Here is a 16,600-nt window from a genome sequence, read left to right on the forward strand (position 1 = left end):
ATACTGTATTCTTAAAATAAGGTAAGCCAGAGAAAAGAAACGTTATTAAGACCATAAGGAAGAGGGAGAGGAGTTAAGATGATGGAATAGGAGGACCCTAAGCTTGTCTCACCCCTTGAACACAGCATTAAATAGTTATCAAATTATTCTGCACACCCAGAAGTCAATCAGAGTTCTGAGAGAACAAAAACTGTAAGTCTACAAGTAGAAAAGCAACCACATTTTGGAAGGTAGAAAGTGAGGAAGTTCACTTGGGGGAGACACAGCTGTGGGGGCGGCATGGAGGGAGCCTGCTTACAGAGGCTACCACAAAGTATTAGAATTGGTTGAGTGCAAAATCTCAACTTTTAAGTTCACTACTGCGGGGGACATGCCTGAATTAAAGGTGCTCAGGTGGTGAAGAGGGGCAGAATCCGAGGAGTGACAGGTGCTCTAAGGATCCCCTGCTTGCGGAAATAATGGGTGCTGCCAAAGTGCAGCGCTGCTCCCAGTCACAAGACCAGGAAGCTGGCCCAGAGCAGTGGGTCTTGGTGTAGGCTTTCTGTTATAAACTGCAAAACAATGTGTGGTCATGGGACCATATTCTGATGGGACAGCAAGTGTGCGGATACCCTTCCCGAGAGGAACTGTAAAGGTCTGCACCAAGGGTATCCCTGAATTTTGGAGTTTTGAAACTCAGTCACGAGCCTGAAATAAAAAGGCTCGGACACAGGAAGGGTGAATGCAGGGTTCAGATGGAAACTGAGGAAAAAAAAATAGAGTCACTGATTGCTTTTCTGTGAGGTCTCAATGAAGATTAGGCAGCACAAACTTTCAGCTCCAGGGTTAGACAGCTGGGCACAGCCATTTTCATCCTGGGCATCAGAGCTGAAAGACTTTGGGGAGCAAAATAACCCCACCTAGTGGAGGCCGAGCTGCTGACACAAACCCCCACCCCCCAGAGCACTGGAGAACATTTCCACTGAAACAAACAGGCCTGAGAATCAGTGCAGCAGGCCCCTCCCCCAGAAGACCAGCACAAACAACTAGATCTCAGCAAGTTTATTGATCATAGAGTGGGGCAAAGCTTCAGCTCTAGGGGAAATAGGATTGAGCTTCCTTTTTACTTTTATTCTTTCTTTTATTTTTATTATTTTTTCATTTATTTTCTATTTTCCAATTCCTTTAAAAATTTTTATTAATTTTAATTTTTACATGCACACTTTTAATATAGACATATTTTTTGTCTACTTTCATTTTATTTTATATTTTTTATTTTGAGATCTAAATTCTTTTAACAACAGATCAAACACACTTGGGATCTATTTGTTGTTTTTGGTTTTCTTGTTTTGTGTTTTTGTTTTTCTCGGTTTTTTTTTCTTTTTCTGTTCTTCGCGGTTTGTTTTTTGTTGGGTTTTACTGTGTTGTTCTTTTTCTTTCTTTTCTGGATGAAACAATGAGACGGAGAAATTCACCCCAAAAGAAAGTACACAAGGTAGAACTCACGGCCAGGAATTTAATCAATACAGACATAAGTAAGATGTCTGAACTAGAATTTTAAACAACAATTTTAAGGATACTAGTTGGACTCGAAAAAACCATGGGAGACACTAGAGAATCCCTTACTACAAAGATAAAAGAACTAAAATCTAGTCAGGCCAAAATTAAAAACGCTATAACTAAGATGCAAACACAAATGGAGACTATAAGAACGAGAATGGACAAAGCAGAGGAGCAAATCTGGGATACAGAAGACAAAATTATGGAAGATAATGAAGTCAAAAAGAAGAAGGAAGATGGGGATGCCTGGGTGGCTCAGTCGGTTAAGCATCTGCCTTCGGCTCAGGTCATGATCCTGGGGTCCCAGGATTGAGTCCCATATCAGGCTCCTGGCTCAGCAGGGAGTCTGCTTCTTCCTCTGCCTGGCCCCTTCCCCTGCTTGTGCATTCTCTCTGACAAAAAAAAAAAAAATCTTAAAAAGAAGAGGAAGAGGAGGAGGGGGAGGAGGAGGAGGAGGGAGGAAGAAAAGTAATGGACCACGAAGGTAGGCTTAGAGAACTCAATGACTTAGTAAAATGTAGTTACATTTGTACCAAAGGAGTCCCAGAAAATGAAGAGAGAGATAAAGGGGCCGAAGGTTTAGTCAAAAAAAGTTATAGCTGAAAAATTCCTAATTTGGGGAAGGACACAGACATCAAAATCCAGGAAGCACAGAGAACTCCCATGAAATTCAACAAAAGCCAGCCATCACCAAGGCATATCACAGCCAAATTCACAAAACAGACAAGGAAAGAATCCTGAAAGCAGCAAGGGAAAAAAGGCCCTTAACGTACAAGGAAAGACAAATTAGTTTCACAGCAGATCTGTCCACAGAGACCTGGCAGGCCAGAAAGGAATAGAAGGAAATATTCAGTGTGCAGAATGGGAAAAATATACAGCCAAGAAATCTTTATCCAGCAAGGCTGTCATTCAAAATAGAAGGACAGAGAAGGAGTTTCCAAGACAAGCAAAAACTGAAGGAGTTCATGACCACTAAACCAGCCCTGCAGGAAATTTTAAGGGGGACTCTTTGAGTGGAGAAAAAAAGACCAAAAGCAACAAAAACTAGAAAGGACCAGAGAACATCACAGGAAACACCAAATTATAGGTAACACAATCACACTAAATTCATATCTTTCACTCTGAATGTAAATGTACTAAATGCACCAATCAAAAGATACAGGGTATCAGAATGGATTAAAAACAAGATCCATCTATATGCTGCCTACAAGAGACTCATTTTAGACCGAAAGACACCTGCAGAGTGAAAGTGAGGGAATGGAGAACCATCTGTCATGCAGTGGATGTCAAAAGAAACCCGGAGTAGCCATACTTATATCAGACAAACTGGATTTTAAACCAAAGTCTGTAACAACAGATGAAGAAGGGCGTTATATCATAACTAAGGGTTCCATCCATCAAGAAGATCTAACTAATTGTAAATATTCATGCACCCACCTTGGGAGAACCCTAATATATAATTAATAACAAACATAAAGAAACTCATTGATGATAATACAATAATAGTAGGAAATTTTAACACCCTACTTACAAGAATGGACAGATAATCGAAGCTGAAAATCAACAAGGAAACAATGGCTTTGAGTGACACACTGGACTGAACGAACTTAAGAGATATATTCAGAACATTTCACCCTAAAGCAGCATACACATTCTTCTCAAGTGTACATGGAACATTCTCCAGAATAGATCACACAGTGGGTCACAAATCAGCCCTTAACAAGTACAAAATTATCGAGATCATACCATGCATATTTTCAGACCACAGCGCTATGAAACTTAAAGTCAACCACAAAAAAATTGGGAAAGACCTCAAATACCTGGAGGTTAAAGAACATCCTATTAAAGAACAAAGGAGTTAACCAGGAAATTAAAAAAGAATTTAAAAAATACATGGAAGCAAATGAAAATGAAAGCATGACAGGCCAAAACCTTTGGGAAGCAGCAAAGGCAATCCTAAGAGGGAAGTATATTGCAAAAATAGGCCTACCTCAAGAAGCAAGAAAAGTCTCAAATACACAGCCTAATCTTACACCTAAAGGAGCTAGAAAAGGAACGGCAAATAAAGCCTAGAGCCAGCGTAAGAAGGGAAATAATAAAGATTTGAGTAGAAATAAATGATATAGAAACAAAAAACCAGGACGCATGGGTGGCTTGGTCAGTTAAGCATCTGCCTTCACCTCAGGTCATGATTCTGGAGTCCCAGGATTGAGACTCGCATCCTCAACGGACAGTCTGCTTCTCTGTCTGCCCCTCACTCTCCACATGCTCTTGTTATCTCTCTCTCATATAAATAAATAAAATCTAAAAAGAAAAAATCTCAGAACAGATTAATGAAAATAAGAGCTAGTTTATTGAAAAAATTAATAAAATTGATAACCCCCTAGCTAGACTTATCAAAAAGAAAAAAAGACTCAAATAGATAAAATCATGAATGATAGAAGACAGATCACAACCAATACCACAGAAATACAATTATAAGAGGATATTATGAAAAATGATATTCCAACAAACTAGGCAACCTAGAAGAAACGGACAGATTCCTACAAACTTAAAAACTACCGAAACTGAAACAGGAAGAAATAGAAAATTTGAACACACCCATAACCAGAAAAATAAATTGAATCAGTAATCAAAAATAAAAAATCTCCCAACAACAGGTCCTAGGCCAGATGACTAATGTCCTGAGGGAATTCTACCAGACATTTAAAGAAGAGTTAATACCTATTCTTCTCAAATTATTCCAAAAATAGAAATGGAAGGAAAACTTCCAAACTCATTCTACAGAGCCAAAAACTGAGAGCCTTTCCCTACAGTGAAGAACAAGACAAGGATGTCCGCTCTCATCATTACTATTTAATATAGTACTGGAAGTCTGAGCCTCAGCAATCAGGCAACAAAAAGAAATAAAAGGCATCCGAATTGGCAAGAAGAATGTCAAACTTTCACTCTTTGCAGACAACACGATACTCTATGTAGAAAACCTGAAAAACTCCACCAAAAAATTACTAGAACTGATACATGAATTCAGCAAAGTTGCAAGATATTAAATTAACGTGCAGAAATCTGTTGTATTTCTATACACTAATAACAAAGCAGCAAAAAAAGAAATCAAGGAATCAGTCCCATTTGCAATTATACCAAAACCAATAAAATACTGGAATAAATCTAACCAAAGGAGTAAAAGATCTATATCCTAAAAATATAGAACACTTATGAAAGAAATTGAAGAGGACACAAAGAAAGGGAAACACATTCCATGCTCATGGATTGGAAGAACAAACATTGTTAAAATGTAAGTACCCAAAGCAATCTACACATTTAACGCAATCCCCATCAAAATACTACCAGCATTTTTCACAGAGCTAGAAAAAACAATCCTAGGGGCGCCTGGGTGGCACAGCGGTTAAGCATCTGCCTTCGGCTCAGGGCGTGATCCCAGTGTTGTGGGATCGAGCCCCACATCGGGCTCCTCTGCTGTGAGCCTGCTTCTTCCTCTCCCACTCCCCCTGCTTGTGTTCCCTCTCTCGCTGGCTGTCTCCATCTCTGTCAAATGAATGAATGAATGAATGAATGAATGAATGAATGAATGAATAAATAAATAAATAAATAAATAAATCAATCAATCAATCAATCCTAAAATTTGTATGGAACCACAAAAGACCCTGAATAGCCAAAGCAATTCCAAAAAAGAAAAAAACAAAAAAACTGGAGACATCACAATTCTAGATTTCAAGCTACATTACAAATCTGTAGTCATCAAGACAGTATGGTACTGGCACAAAAGCAGATACATAGATCAATGGAACAGAATAGAGAACCCAGAAATGGACCTGCAACCATACGGTCATTTAATCTTTGACAAAGCAGCAAAGAACATCCAATGGAAAAAAGACAATCTTTTCAACAAATGGTGTTTGGGAAAACTGGACAGCAACATGCAGAAAAATGAAACTAGACAAATTTCTTACACCATACACAAAAAGAAATTNTTATCTTGGGATACCTGGGTGGCTCAGTTGTTAATCGTCTGCCTTCGGCTCAGGGCGTGATCCCAGCATTCTGGGATCGAGCCCCACATCAGGCTCCTCCACTATGAGCCTGCTTCTTCCTCTCCCACTCCCCCTGCTTGTGTTTCCTTTCTCGCTGGCTGTCTCTATCTCTGTCGAATAAATAAATAAAATCTTTAAAAAAAAAAAAAATTCAAAATGGATGAAAGACCTTAATGTGAGATGGGAAACCATCAAAATCCTAGAGAACACAGGCAGAAACCTCCTTGACCTCAGCTATAGCAACTTCTTACCAGACTAATCACCACAAGCAAGGAAAACATAAGCAAAAATGAACTATTGGGACTTCATCAAGATAAAAGACTTCTTTTTTTTTCTTTTTTAAAGATTTTATTTATTTATTTGACAGAGAAAGACACAGCCAGGGAGAGAGGAAACACAGGCAGGGGGAGTGGGAGAGGAAGAAGCAGGCTCCCAGTGGAGGAGCCTGATGTGGGGCTCGATCCCAGAAGGCCGGGATCACGCCCTGAGCCGAAGGCAGACGATTAACAACTGAGCCACCCAGGTATCCCAAGATAAAAGACTTCTGCACAGCAAAGGAAACAATCAACAAAACAAAAAGGCAGCTTACAAAATAGAATGGGAAAGGATATTTGCAATGACATATCTGATAAAGGGTTAGTATCCAAAATCTACAAAGAACTAATCAAACTCAACACCCCCCACCAAAAAAATTACCCACTTAAGAAATAGGCAGAAGATATGAACAGACACTTTTCCAAAAAAAAAAGACATTCAGGTAGCTAACAGACACATGAAAATATATGCTCAACATCACGCATCATCAGGGAACTACAAAGCAAAACCACGATACGATCTCACACCTGTCAGAACAGTTAAAATTAACAACACAAGAAACAATAGATATTGGTGAGGATGCAGAGAAAGGGGACACTGTTGGTTGCACTGTTGGTGGGAAAGCAAAGTGGTGTAGCCATTCTGGAGAACAGTATGGCAGTTTCTCAAAAAGCTAAAAATAGAACCACCCTATCATCCAGCAATTGCACTACTAATTATTTACTCAAAGGATACAAAAATACAGATTCTAACGGATACAGCACCCTGAAGCTTACAGCAGCATTATCAACAATAGCCAAACTATGGAGAGCCCATATGTCCACCAAGTGACTGATGAATGGATAAAGAAGATGTGGTGTGTGTGTGTGTGTATGTATGTATGTGTACACACACACACACACACACACACACACACACAATGGAATATTACTCAGCCATCCAAAAGGATGAAATCTTGCCATTTGCAATGACATGGGTGGAGCTAGAGTGTATTATGCTAAGTGAAATAAGTCAGTCAGAGAAAGACAAATACCAAGTGATCTCACTCATATGTGGAATTTAAGAAAGAAAACAGATGAACATATGGGAAGAGGGGAAAGAAAAAAAGGAGAGAGGTAAACAAGCCATAAGAGACTCTTAATGATAGAGAACAAACTGAGGGTTGATAGAGAGAGGTGGGTAGGGGGTGGGCTAGATGGGTGATGGGTGTTAAGAAAGGCACTTGTTATGATGAGCACTTGGTGTTGTATGTAAGAGATAAATCACTGAATTCTACTCTAGAAACCAATATTGCACTGTATGTTAACTACCTAAAATTTAGATTCAAAACAAAGATCATAAGGAAGAGGAAATATGCTTACAGTCCTGTAGTGTAAAACTTCCACATATGAGGGGAGTCATGCATTTCAAACCCTTGTTGTTCAAGGGTCAATAACGCATCTGTGAAAAATGATTTAAGGGATTCACAAAATAAACAGATGTAAAATGTGACATCACATACATAAAACATGAAGGAGGAGAAGTAAAAATGTAGTGATTCTAGAATTTGTTTGAACTTAAATGACCATTAACTTAATATAGATTACTATATATTTGAGGTGTTATATATGAACCTCATGGTAACCACAAACCAAAAACCTATAACAGATACACAAAAAATAAAGAGAAAGGGATCCAAGCATAACTAAAGAAAGCCATAAAACCACAAAGGAAGAGAGCAAGATAAAAATAAACAGAAAAGAACTACAAAAAAACAACTAAAAAACAATCAACAAAATGGCAATATGGATAACTACTTTAAATGTAAGCAGCCTAATGCTCCAAGAGACATAGGTGACTGAATAGATTAAAAAAAAAAAAATCCATCTGTATTCTGCCTACAAGAAACTCACTTCAGATTGAGAGTGAAGGGATAGAAAAACATGTACTATACAAATAGATGCACACAGACAGACACACACACACACACACACAAAGCCAGGGTAACAATACTTATATTAGACAAAATGGACTTTAAAACAAAGACTGTAACAAGAGACAAAGAAGGGCACGACATAATTATAAAGGGATCAATCTAGCAAAAGGATATGACAATTATAAATATCTTTGTACCCAACATTGGAGCATCTAATTACATAAAGCAAATATTAACAGACATAAAGGAAAAATTTGATAGTAATACAATAGTAGTTGGGGACTTGAACATCCCACCTCGTATCGATGGATAGATCATCCAGAAAGAAAATCAACAAGGAAACAGAGGCTTTGACAACACAATAGACCAGAGAGTTTTAACATATATACAAAACATTCCATCCAAAAATGAAATGCATTTTTTTTCAGTTGCAAATGGAACATTCTCCAAGATAGATCACATATTAGACCATGAAATATTCTCAAAAACTTTTAGAGGACTTTTAGAGGACAATATCAAGAACCTTCCTACTGCATCGGTATGAAACTAGAAATCAGTAAAACAAACAAAAAAAAATACAAACACAGGGAGGCTAAACAACATGCTACTAAACAACCAATGGATCAATGAATACATCAAAGAGAAATAAAAAAATAACTGGAGACAAATGAAAATGGAAATATTACAGTTCAAAACCTTTGGGAGGGGGCGCCTGGGTGGCACAGTCGTTAAGCGTCTGCCTTCGGCTCAGGGCGTGATCCCGGCCTTCTGGGATCGAGCCCCACATCAGGCTCCTCCTCTGGGAGCCTGCTCCTTCCTCTCCCACTCCCCCTGCTTGTGTTCCTTCTCTCGCTGGCTGTCTTTCTCTGTCAAACAAATAAATAAAATCTTAAAAAAAAAAACCAACAAACCTTTGGGAGGCAGCAAAAACAGTTCTAGGAAGGAAGTTAATAGCAATACAGACCTACGTCAAGAAACAAAAAAATATGAAACAATCTTACCTACACCTAAAGGAACTAGAAAAATAAAAAGTCCAAAGTTAAAAGAAAGGAAATAATAAAGATCAGATCATAAATGAAAGAGACTAAATAAAAAGAGACAAAAAGAGAACGAAAAATAGAAAAGACCAATGAAGCCAAGAACTGGTTCTTTGAAATAATAAACAACAATGATAAACCTTTAGTGAGGCTCATAAAGAAAAAAAAAACCAGAAAACTGAAAATTGGAATGTAAGAGAAATTACAACTTACACCACAGAAATACAAAAGATATAAGAGATTGCTAGAAAAAATTATATGCCAACAAACTGGACAACCTAGAAGACATAGATTCCTAGAAATATATAGGGGCGCCTGGGTGGCACAGCAGTTAAGCATCTGCCTTCGGCTCAGGGCGTGATCCTGGCATTATGGGATCGAGCCCCATATCAGGCTCCTCCACTATGAGCCTGCTTCTTCCTCTCCCACTCCCCCTTGCTTGTGTTCCCTCTCTTGCTGGCTGTCTCTATCTCTGTCAAATAAATAAATAAAATCTTTAAAAAAAAAAAAGATTCCTAGAAATATACAATCTTCTAAGGCTGAATCAAGAAAAAATAGGAAATCTGAATAGACCAATCACTAGTAACAAAATTGAATCAGTAATCAAAAAATTCCCAATACACAAAGTCCAGGACCAGATGGCTTGACAGGTGAAATATATCTAACATTTAAATAAGAGTTAGTACCTATCCTTCTCAAACTACTCCAAAAAATAGAAGAGAAAGGAAAGCTTCCAAATACATTCCACAAGGCCAGCATTACCCTGAAACAAAAATCAAAGACACTACAAAAATTAAAAAAATTAAAAAAATTAGAAGTCAATATTCCTGACGAGCATAGATGCAAATATTAGAAAATCAAATCCATTACCAAATACATTTAAAGGATTATTCACCACAATCAAGTGTAATTTATTCCAGAGATGCAAGTATGGTTTAATCTGAACAATCCACGCATCAATCAACATGATACACTACATTAACAAAACGAAGGATAAAAATTATGATCATCTCAACAGAAGCAGCAAAAGCATTTGACAAAATTCAATAACCATGGTAAAAAGTCAACAAAGAGAGTATTGAAAAAATATCTCAATATCATAAAGGCCATCTATGACAAGCCCACAACTAACATTATACTCAATGGTGAAAGGCTGAAAGCTTTTTCTCTAAGATCAGGAACAAAACAAGGATGTCCATTCTTGCCACCTTTATTCAACATAATACCGTAAGTCCTAGTCACAGCAATAAGAAACAAAAGGCATTCAAATTGATAAGGAAGAAGTAAACTGTCACTATTTGCAGATGACATGATATTTTACATAGAAAACCCTAAAGACTCTCTAAAAAAACTATTGGAATAAATGCATTCCATAAAGTTGCAAGAAATGAAATTAATGTACAGAAATCTATGTTTCTGTACACTTACAGCAAAGTTGCAGAAACAGAAATTAAGAAAACAATCCCATTAACAATGCATCAAAAATAATAATTATACCTAAGAATAAATTTATCCAAGGAGGTGATACACCAGTAATACGAAAATTATAAGACACTGATTAAAGAAATTGAAGATGACAAAAATAAATGGAAAGATACTATCTTTTCCCCATTGCATATTCTTGTTTCCTTTAATATAATTTTTTTAAGATTTTATTTATTTATTTGATAGAGACACACAGCAAGAATGGGAACACAAGAAGGGGGAGCGGGTGAGGGAGAAGCAGGCTTCCCACTGATCAGGGAGTCCAATGAGGAGCTCGATCCCAGGACCCTGGGATCATGACCTGAGCTGAAGGCAGGTGCTTAACAACTGAGCCACCCAGGCACCACTCCTTTGTTATAATTAACCATATAAGCACGAGTTTAATTCTGGACTCTGTTCCATTGATCTTTTATGTCTTTTTTGTTGTTGTTATTACTGCCATACTTTTTTGATTACTGTAGCTTTGTCCTATTTGAAATCTGGATACCTCCAGCTGTTTTGTTCTTTCTCAAGCTTGCTTTGGCTCTTTGGGGTCTTTTGTGGTTATGTACAGTTTTTTAGGATTAATTGTTCTCGTTCTATGAAAAGTAGTATTGGTATTTTGAAAGGGATTGCACTGAATCTGTAGATCACGGTGGGTAGCATGGACATTTTAACAATATTAATTCTTTAAATTCATGGTGAGAAATCACCATTAACCCCCACTTAATAGAAAGTAAACAGATGACCAGAGTGATTTAGTACTTTACTCAGAGTGACCCAAACAATAACAATTGGGATTCACACCAGGAAGTCTGGCTCCAAAGGTTACAGCCTTAACGACCACCCCATCTCCGCACTCCATTAATCATATTGCCTCTCCAAACGTGACACTTTTAAGTATTAGGTTGTTAGGCTGGTTCCACATCTGGAAAACCACACAGAGAAAAATTAAGAGAACTAGAGCTATTTAGCAAAGAGCAGAGAAAGCCAAAAAGGAGACGTAATCATTGTATTCAGATACCTATCTCCTTCCCAAATTCCTTCCCTAACTCCATTTTTAATAAGAGGACATCAGGCTACCAAAGACAGCGAGAGCAACTCCAAGGATAAAAAGAGTCTTAGATTCTGAGAGACAGGGGCTGAGAGATGGGTGTAGGATAAGCAGAGGGCAATCCATAGCAGAGGACAGCTATGAATTAGAGGCTACTTGCCAACAGCCTCTGATCTTTATCTTCTAGCTTATTCATTTTTCAAATACTCATGGTGTACCGACCTGTGCACACGGTCCTCAGCACTGGGAAATGCCAAAGAACAAACTGCTCCCGCCTTCCTTCCTGACATTACATCCTCTGTCCCTCTCGTGCTAAATCCACGCTGGCCCTTCTGTACCACAAACCCTCCTGGATCTTTCCCCCATCAGGACCTCTGCACGTGAAGCTCCCCATTCCTGGCATGTTCTGTTTCCTGTTCTTCAAATGGTTCAACTTATACATCATTTCCCCAGTGAGGGCAGCCCTAACCACCCCATCTAAATAAACATCTGGTTGCTTGTTCCCACATCCCTTAGTTTTCATCTTTGCACTTATTGGTATCTAATGTTTTTCTACCAATTTTTGTTTACTTTCTCCCCCTATTTAGTTTAATGACATTTGTTTTGTTTTCTTTTTTATTTTAAATAGGCTCCATATCCAACATGGGGCTTGAACTTATGACTGAGATTAAAAGTCGCAAGTTCTACCAGTTGAGCCAGCCAGGCACCCCAAAATTTAGCTTAATGACATCAGGAACTTCATCTGTTTTGCAGTCTTCTGTATCTGTGATGTTTTGAATAGTACCTAACACATAGAAGTAGTCTATAAATATTTACTGAATATATTAATAAGCAAGAAATTATGCTTCCATTTGGGGGAATGTGCTAGCTTTGTTATTTTGAAAGTCGGTGGTTGCAAACTAGAGAAAATATAATGTGAGCTATGTGGTTGAGATGGCTAAGTATACAGCGACATCCAAACTTTTTTTTTTTACTGTTCTCAAAAAATTTTAATGCACAGTACGGCATTGCTAAGTATATGCACATTATTGTAAAGCACATCTCCAGAACTTTTCCATTTTCATGACTAAGGCTCTTTGTCCACTGAACAGCAGCTCTGTTTCCCCCTCCTTCCAGTGCCTGGCAGCCACCATTCTACTTGCTGCTCCTATGAATTTTATTCCGTAGACACCTCATATAAGTACAATTATGGATTGTGTGTCCTCCTGTGACTGACTTCACTTAGCATAATATCCTCATGGATTCTCCTTGTTGTAGCTTATGACAGAATTTCTTTCTTTTATGAGACAGAATAACAACCCATGTATGTATATATTTTCTTTATCTGTTTATTCTTTGATGGACATTTAGGTTGTTTCCATCTCTTTGCTTTTGTGAATAATGCTGCAGTTAATATGGGAGTACAAATACCTCTTCACGGTCTTGATTTCAGTTCGTTTGGAGAAATGCCAACAAATGCAATTGCTGGATCATAGGGTAGTTCTGTTCTGAATTCTTTTGAGGAATTTCCAGACTATTTTCCATAGTGGCTCCACCATTTTAAATTCCTACCAAACAGTACTTAAGAGTTCTGATTTCTCCGCATCCTTGCTAACATTTGTTGTTTTCTGTTTTTTTGATAATATCTCATTGAGATAGTATCTCTTTGTCCAAACTCCTCTTCTTAGTAATAGGACTCAAGGAGTTTACTTCCCCTGGCATCCTTTACAGCAAGGATTTGGTCAATGTGGTGTGGGTGGAAAAATGAGGTGTGTCATTTCTAAGTCATACCCTTAAAAAGAAAGGTAGATGCCACCACTGGCCCTTCCCCCCAAAACCCTTCCACTACCCAGATGATGTCAAGACTCTAAAGCAACTTTGGATCCAATGATAGAACTCTTGTGTGTTGAGAATGATAGAGCTGCTTTGTCAGCCTTAAATAGCTTACCTCTGGAGTATTATACAGAGAAAAATAAGCTTCCGTCTCATTTCAGTCACTGTATTGGAGGGGGGGTGGTTACTTAGTTACAACAGCTAACTCAGTACTCTAATAACAAGTCTTAAGTCTTTTTCAGCAATGAGAGGGTCCTTTCTACACCTGGTCTGCCTCTCTCAGGAACTACTGCCCAAATACTATCTCCATATAATTTCATTTTTAAAAAATTTATCCTTACCATCTTTCAAGTTAGATTCTGTGTCCCACAACACATTGCTTTTGCAACCTTCCACATGCAGAAAGGGAAAGGAAACACAGTGTGAATGCCTAGTAGGAGTCATTACTATGTTAAATGCCTTGCCTATAATATCTTAATTCTCCAAATAGGTCTGTGAGTCCAAAGTCATTTCATTATTTTATTTTTTTTTAAAGATTTTATTTATTTATTTGACAGAGATAGAGACAGCCAGCGAGAGAGGGAACACAAGCAGGGGGAGTGGGAGAGGAAGAAGCAGGCTCATAGCAGAGGAGCCTGATGTGGGGCTCGATCCCATAATGCCGGAATCACGCCCTGAGTCGAAGGCAGACTCTTAACCGCTGTGCCACCCAGGCGCCCCCATTTCATTATTTTAAGCAAGAAACAGGTTCAAGGACATTTAGGTGTTTTGTCCAAGGTCACACAGCTAGTAAGTGGCAGACTGAGACTTTGAATCAGGTAATAGCCAAGTTAGCTCTTTCCACTAGTGTATGCTGATACCGTGGTATCCACAATGACTGAGGGCTTGCATTTGTGTTTTAGATTTTTTTCTGCTCTTATTTTGTTAATTGCATGACTTTTACTTGCTGATTTTTCCTTTTGACATCTTTATCCAACCCTAGGGGCCACGTTTGTTTTTTATAAATTGCGGTAAAATATAAAATTTACCATTCAGCTATTTTTTTAAACTTTTTAAAAAATTTTTTTAAATTTAAATTCAATCAGCCAACATACGGTACATTAGTTTATGGTGTAGTGCTCAATGATTCATTAGTTTTATAAAAAAAACCCAGTGCTCATCACATTCAGCTATTTTTAAGTGTATAGTTTAATAACATTAAGTGCATTCATGTTGTTGTACAACCATCCACCACTGTCCACCTCCAGAATGTTTTCATCATCTCTGAAAAAAATATGGGATGTTTCATGAGTTTGTGTGTCATCCTTGCACAGGGGACATGCTAATCTTCTCTGCATTGTTCCAATTTTAGTATGCATGCTGGCCAAGCGAGCACAGGAAGTTTAAGTCATTGGTTTTCTAATTCTTGGCTCCTCTCCTCCTTTTCTTTCTTTCTTTCCTTCTGTCACCTGCCGCCTGCTGCGTTGTAATGAACTGGAGTGTCCTAGTGAGAGATGTGCCTGTTCAAAGTCATGAGCAAACGGGCTTGGCTTGGGTCCTATCTTCATCCTCTGCCCCAACTGATCCCCAGGGGTCTGAGCAAGGAAACAAGAGATTCACAAATAGCCTAATTTAAAACAATCATTTTGAAGTTTCTTAGCCCTTCAAACAGTAAGTTAGCAACTCTGACCTGCTCCACCCTGCATGACTCACTGTCCAGTTTGAAGTATTGCCTGTTTCTCAGAGTTTCATCTTCATCTCGAGCTCCCAGGCCCTATCTCCCTTTTCTCCTTTCCTTCTTCCTACTCTCTCTCTTCTGGAGGTCTTCCTTGTCTGCAGGAAAGCGTGGCAACGAGAAGGGTCCATGGTTTAAGGGGAGGAAGCAAATTTTGTGTAATTATCTGTTTTCCATGAAAGGCTTTTTCCATGAGAACACCAGCATTTGAGAGTTTCCTGTGTTCACTGTCTTCTCACTCCCTTGTGACCATTTCCTAAATCTCTACAAACATGGGAGCTGCTCCACTTCTCCAAAAAATGCTTTGTGCCCACAAATACTATTCATGGGAAGAGGCTCTGAGTTTAGTCTGTTCCTACCATTTGATTATTTGTTTATTGTGCTGATTCAACACATAGGTAAGGATTTGGGCTTCTAATTAATACTCTATGCAATTTTGAAAGCCTAATGATTGGTGTGGAGAACTTGAAGCTATTGCCCTGTGGATTCCATTACCATGCTTCTGTGAGCCTGAATCTACTGTCTTCCCTTCTCTTTCACCCCACAGGGGGCTCTGGGAAAGAGCTTGGGGTGCAGGCCAAGCAGCTCTGCCTCTACCCAGGATGCCTTCCGGTACCCAGTGGGAGCAGCCTGAGGCCGTGCTGAGCCCATCAGGAGACTAGCAATGGTGTAGATACCCAGGCCTAGTCCTTGAGAAACCAAAAATCTTACAGGCAGGAGCAATCAATATGCAAAGCTATACCTGCTATCAGTAAGAAGGTGAGCTCCTTTCAAAAATGAGTTTGCAAGACTGATAGTAATGATTAGTGGAAAGTGGGGCATGAAGAAGGTCTTCCTTAGCAGAAAAAGTCTATTCTTGTTAAATTTTATGGGATGTTCTCATATTAACAGCAATACATATTCTTGGTAGGAAAGTCAGGAAAATCATATATATATTCAAATCATTCCAATCCCACAATACAGAGAAAACTGTTGTAAATATTTCTTTAAAAATTATTCCATTTAATTTTACTTGGATTTAGCAGGAAAAAAAGATGAAGTGAAACTAAAGGAGCTGAATTTTATGTACATATTTCTTCAAAACAAGCTATTAGTTACTAAGGAAATCTTCAAATAAATTGCTAAAACATGAAGCTTTGACACTAGTGTTAATGCATGTTTTTTAAAGCTTATGCTTCTTTTTTTTTTTTTTTTTTTTTTCATCACCAAGCCACTTTAATTTGATGGAATAAGCACACAAAGATTTCCCAGAAGGATGCTTGTTAGTACATACATTCAAAGGGGGAATTGGTAGCCCCAAAAGGGGCAAGGCCAACCAGAAGTGTCTCCAGCACCATCATGGTTTGCCACGTCTCCTTTCTGTGTGTCTTTCTTTTTTCTTTTTTTTTTTTAAATTTTATTTTATTATATTATGTTAATCACCATACAGTACATCCCCTAAAGCTTATGCTTCTTAATGGCCACAGTTTGTTTCCAAATATTCAGGTTTAGGTGACTATTCGGTCAAAATCCAAGGTCACCTTTGCTATGCTAAAAACAACAAAATCATATTTTTTTTTAATTTTATTTTATTATATTGTGTTAATCACCATACAGTACATCCCCAGATTCCGATGTAAAGTTTGATGCTTCATTAGTTGCATATAACACCCAGTGCACCATGCAATACGTGCCCTCCCTACTACCCATCACCAGGCT

At 38.3% G+C, this 16,600-nt stretch overlaps 1 non-coding gene across 1 annotated transcript; it reads right to left on the reverse strand.

Moving 5' to 3' along the window:
• Positions 1–14,456: 14,456 nt before the first annotated feature.
• Positions 14,457–14,563, reverse strand: LOC117795644. Its single transcript, XR_004619723.1, has one exon. It is a non-coding gene; the product is annotated as a U6 spliceosomal RNA (small nuclear RNA).
• Positions 14,564–16,600: the final 2,037 nt, after the last annotated feature.

Source organism: Ailuropoda melanoleuca, chromosome 1, assembly GCF_002007445.2.
Source record: "Ailuropoda melanoleuca isolate Jingjing chromosome 1, ASM200744v2, whole genome shotgun sequence".
NCBI lineage: Eukaryota > Metazoa > Chordata > Mammalia > Carnivora > Ursidae > Ailuropoda > Ailuropoda melanoleuca.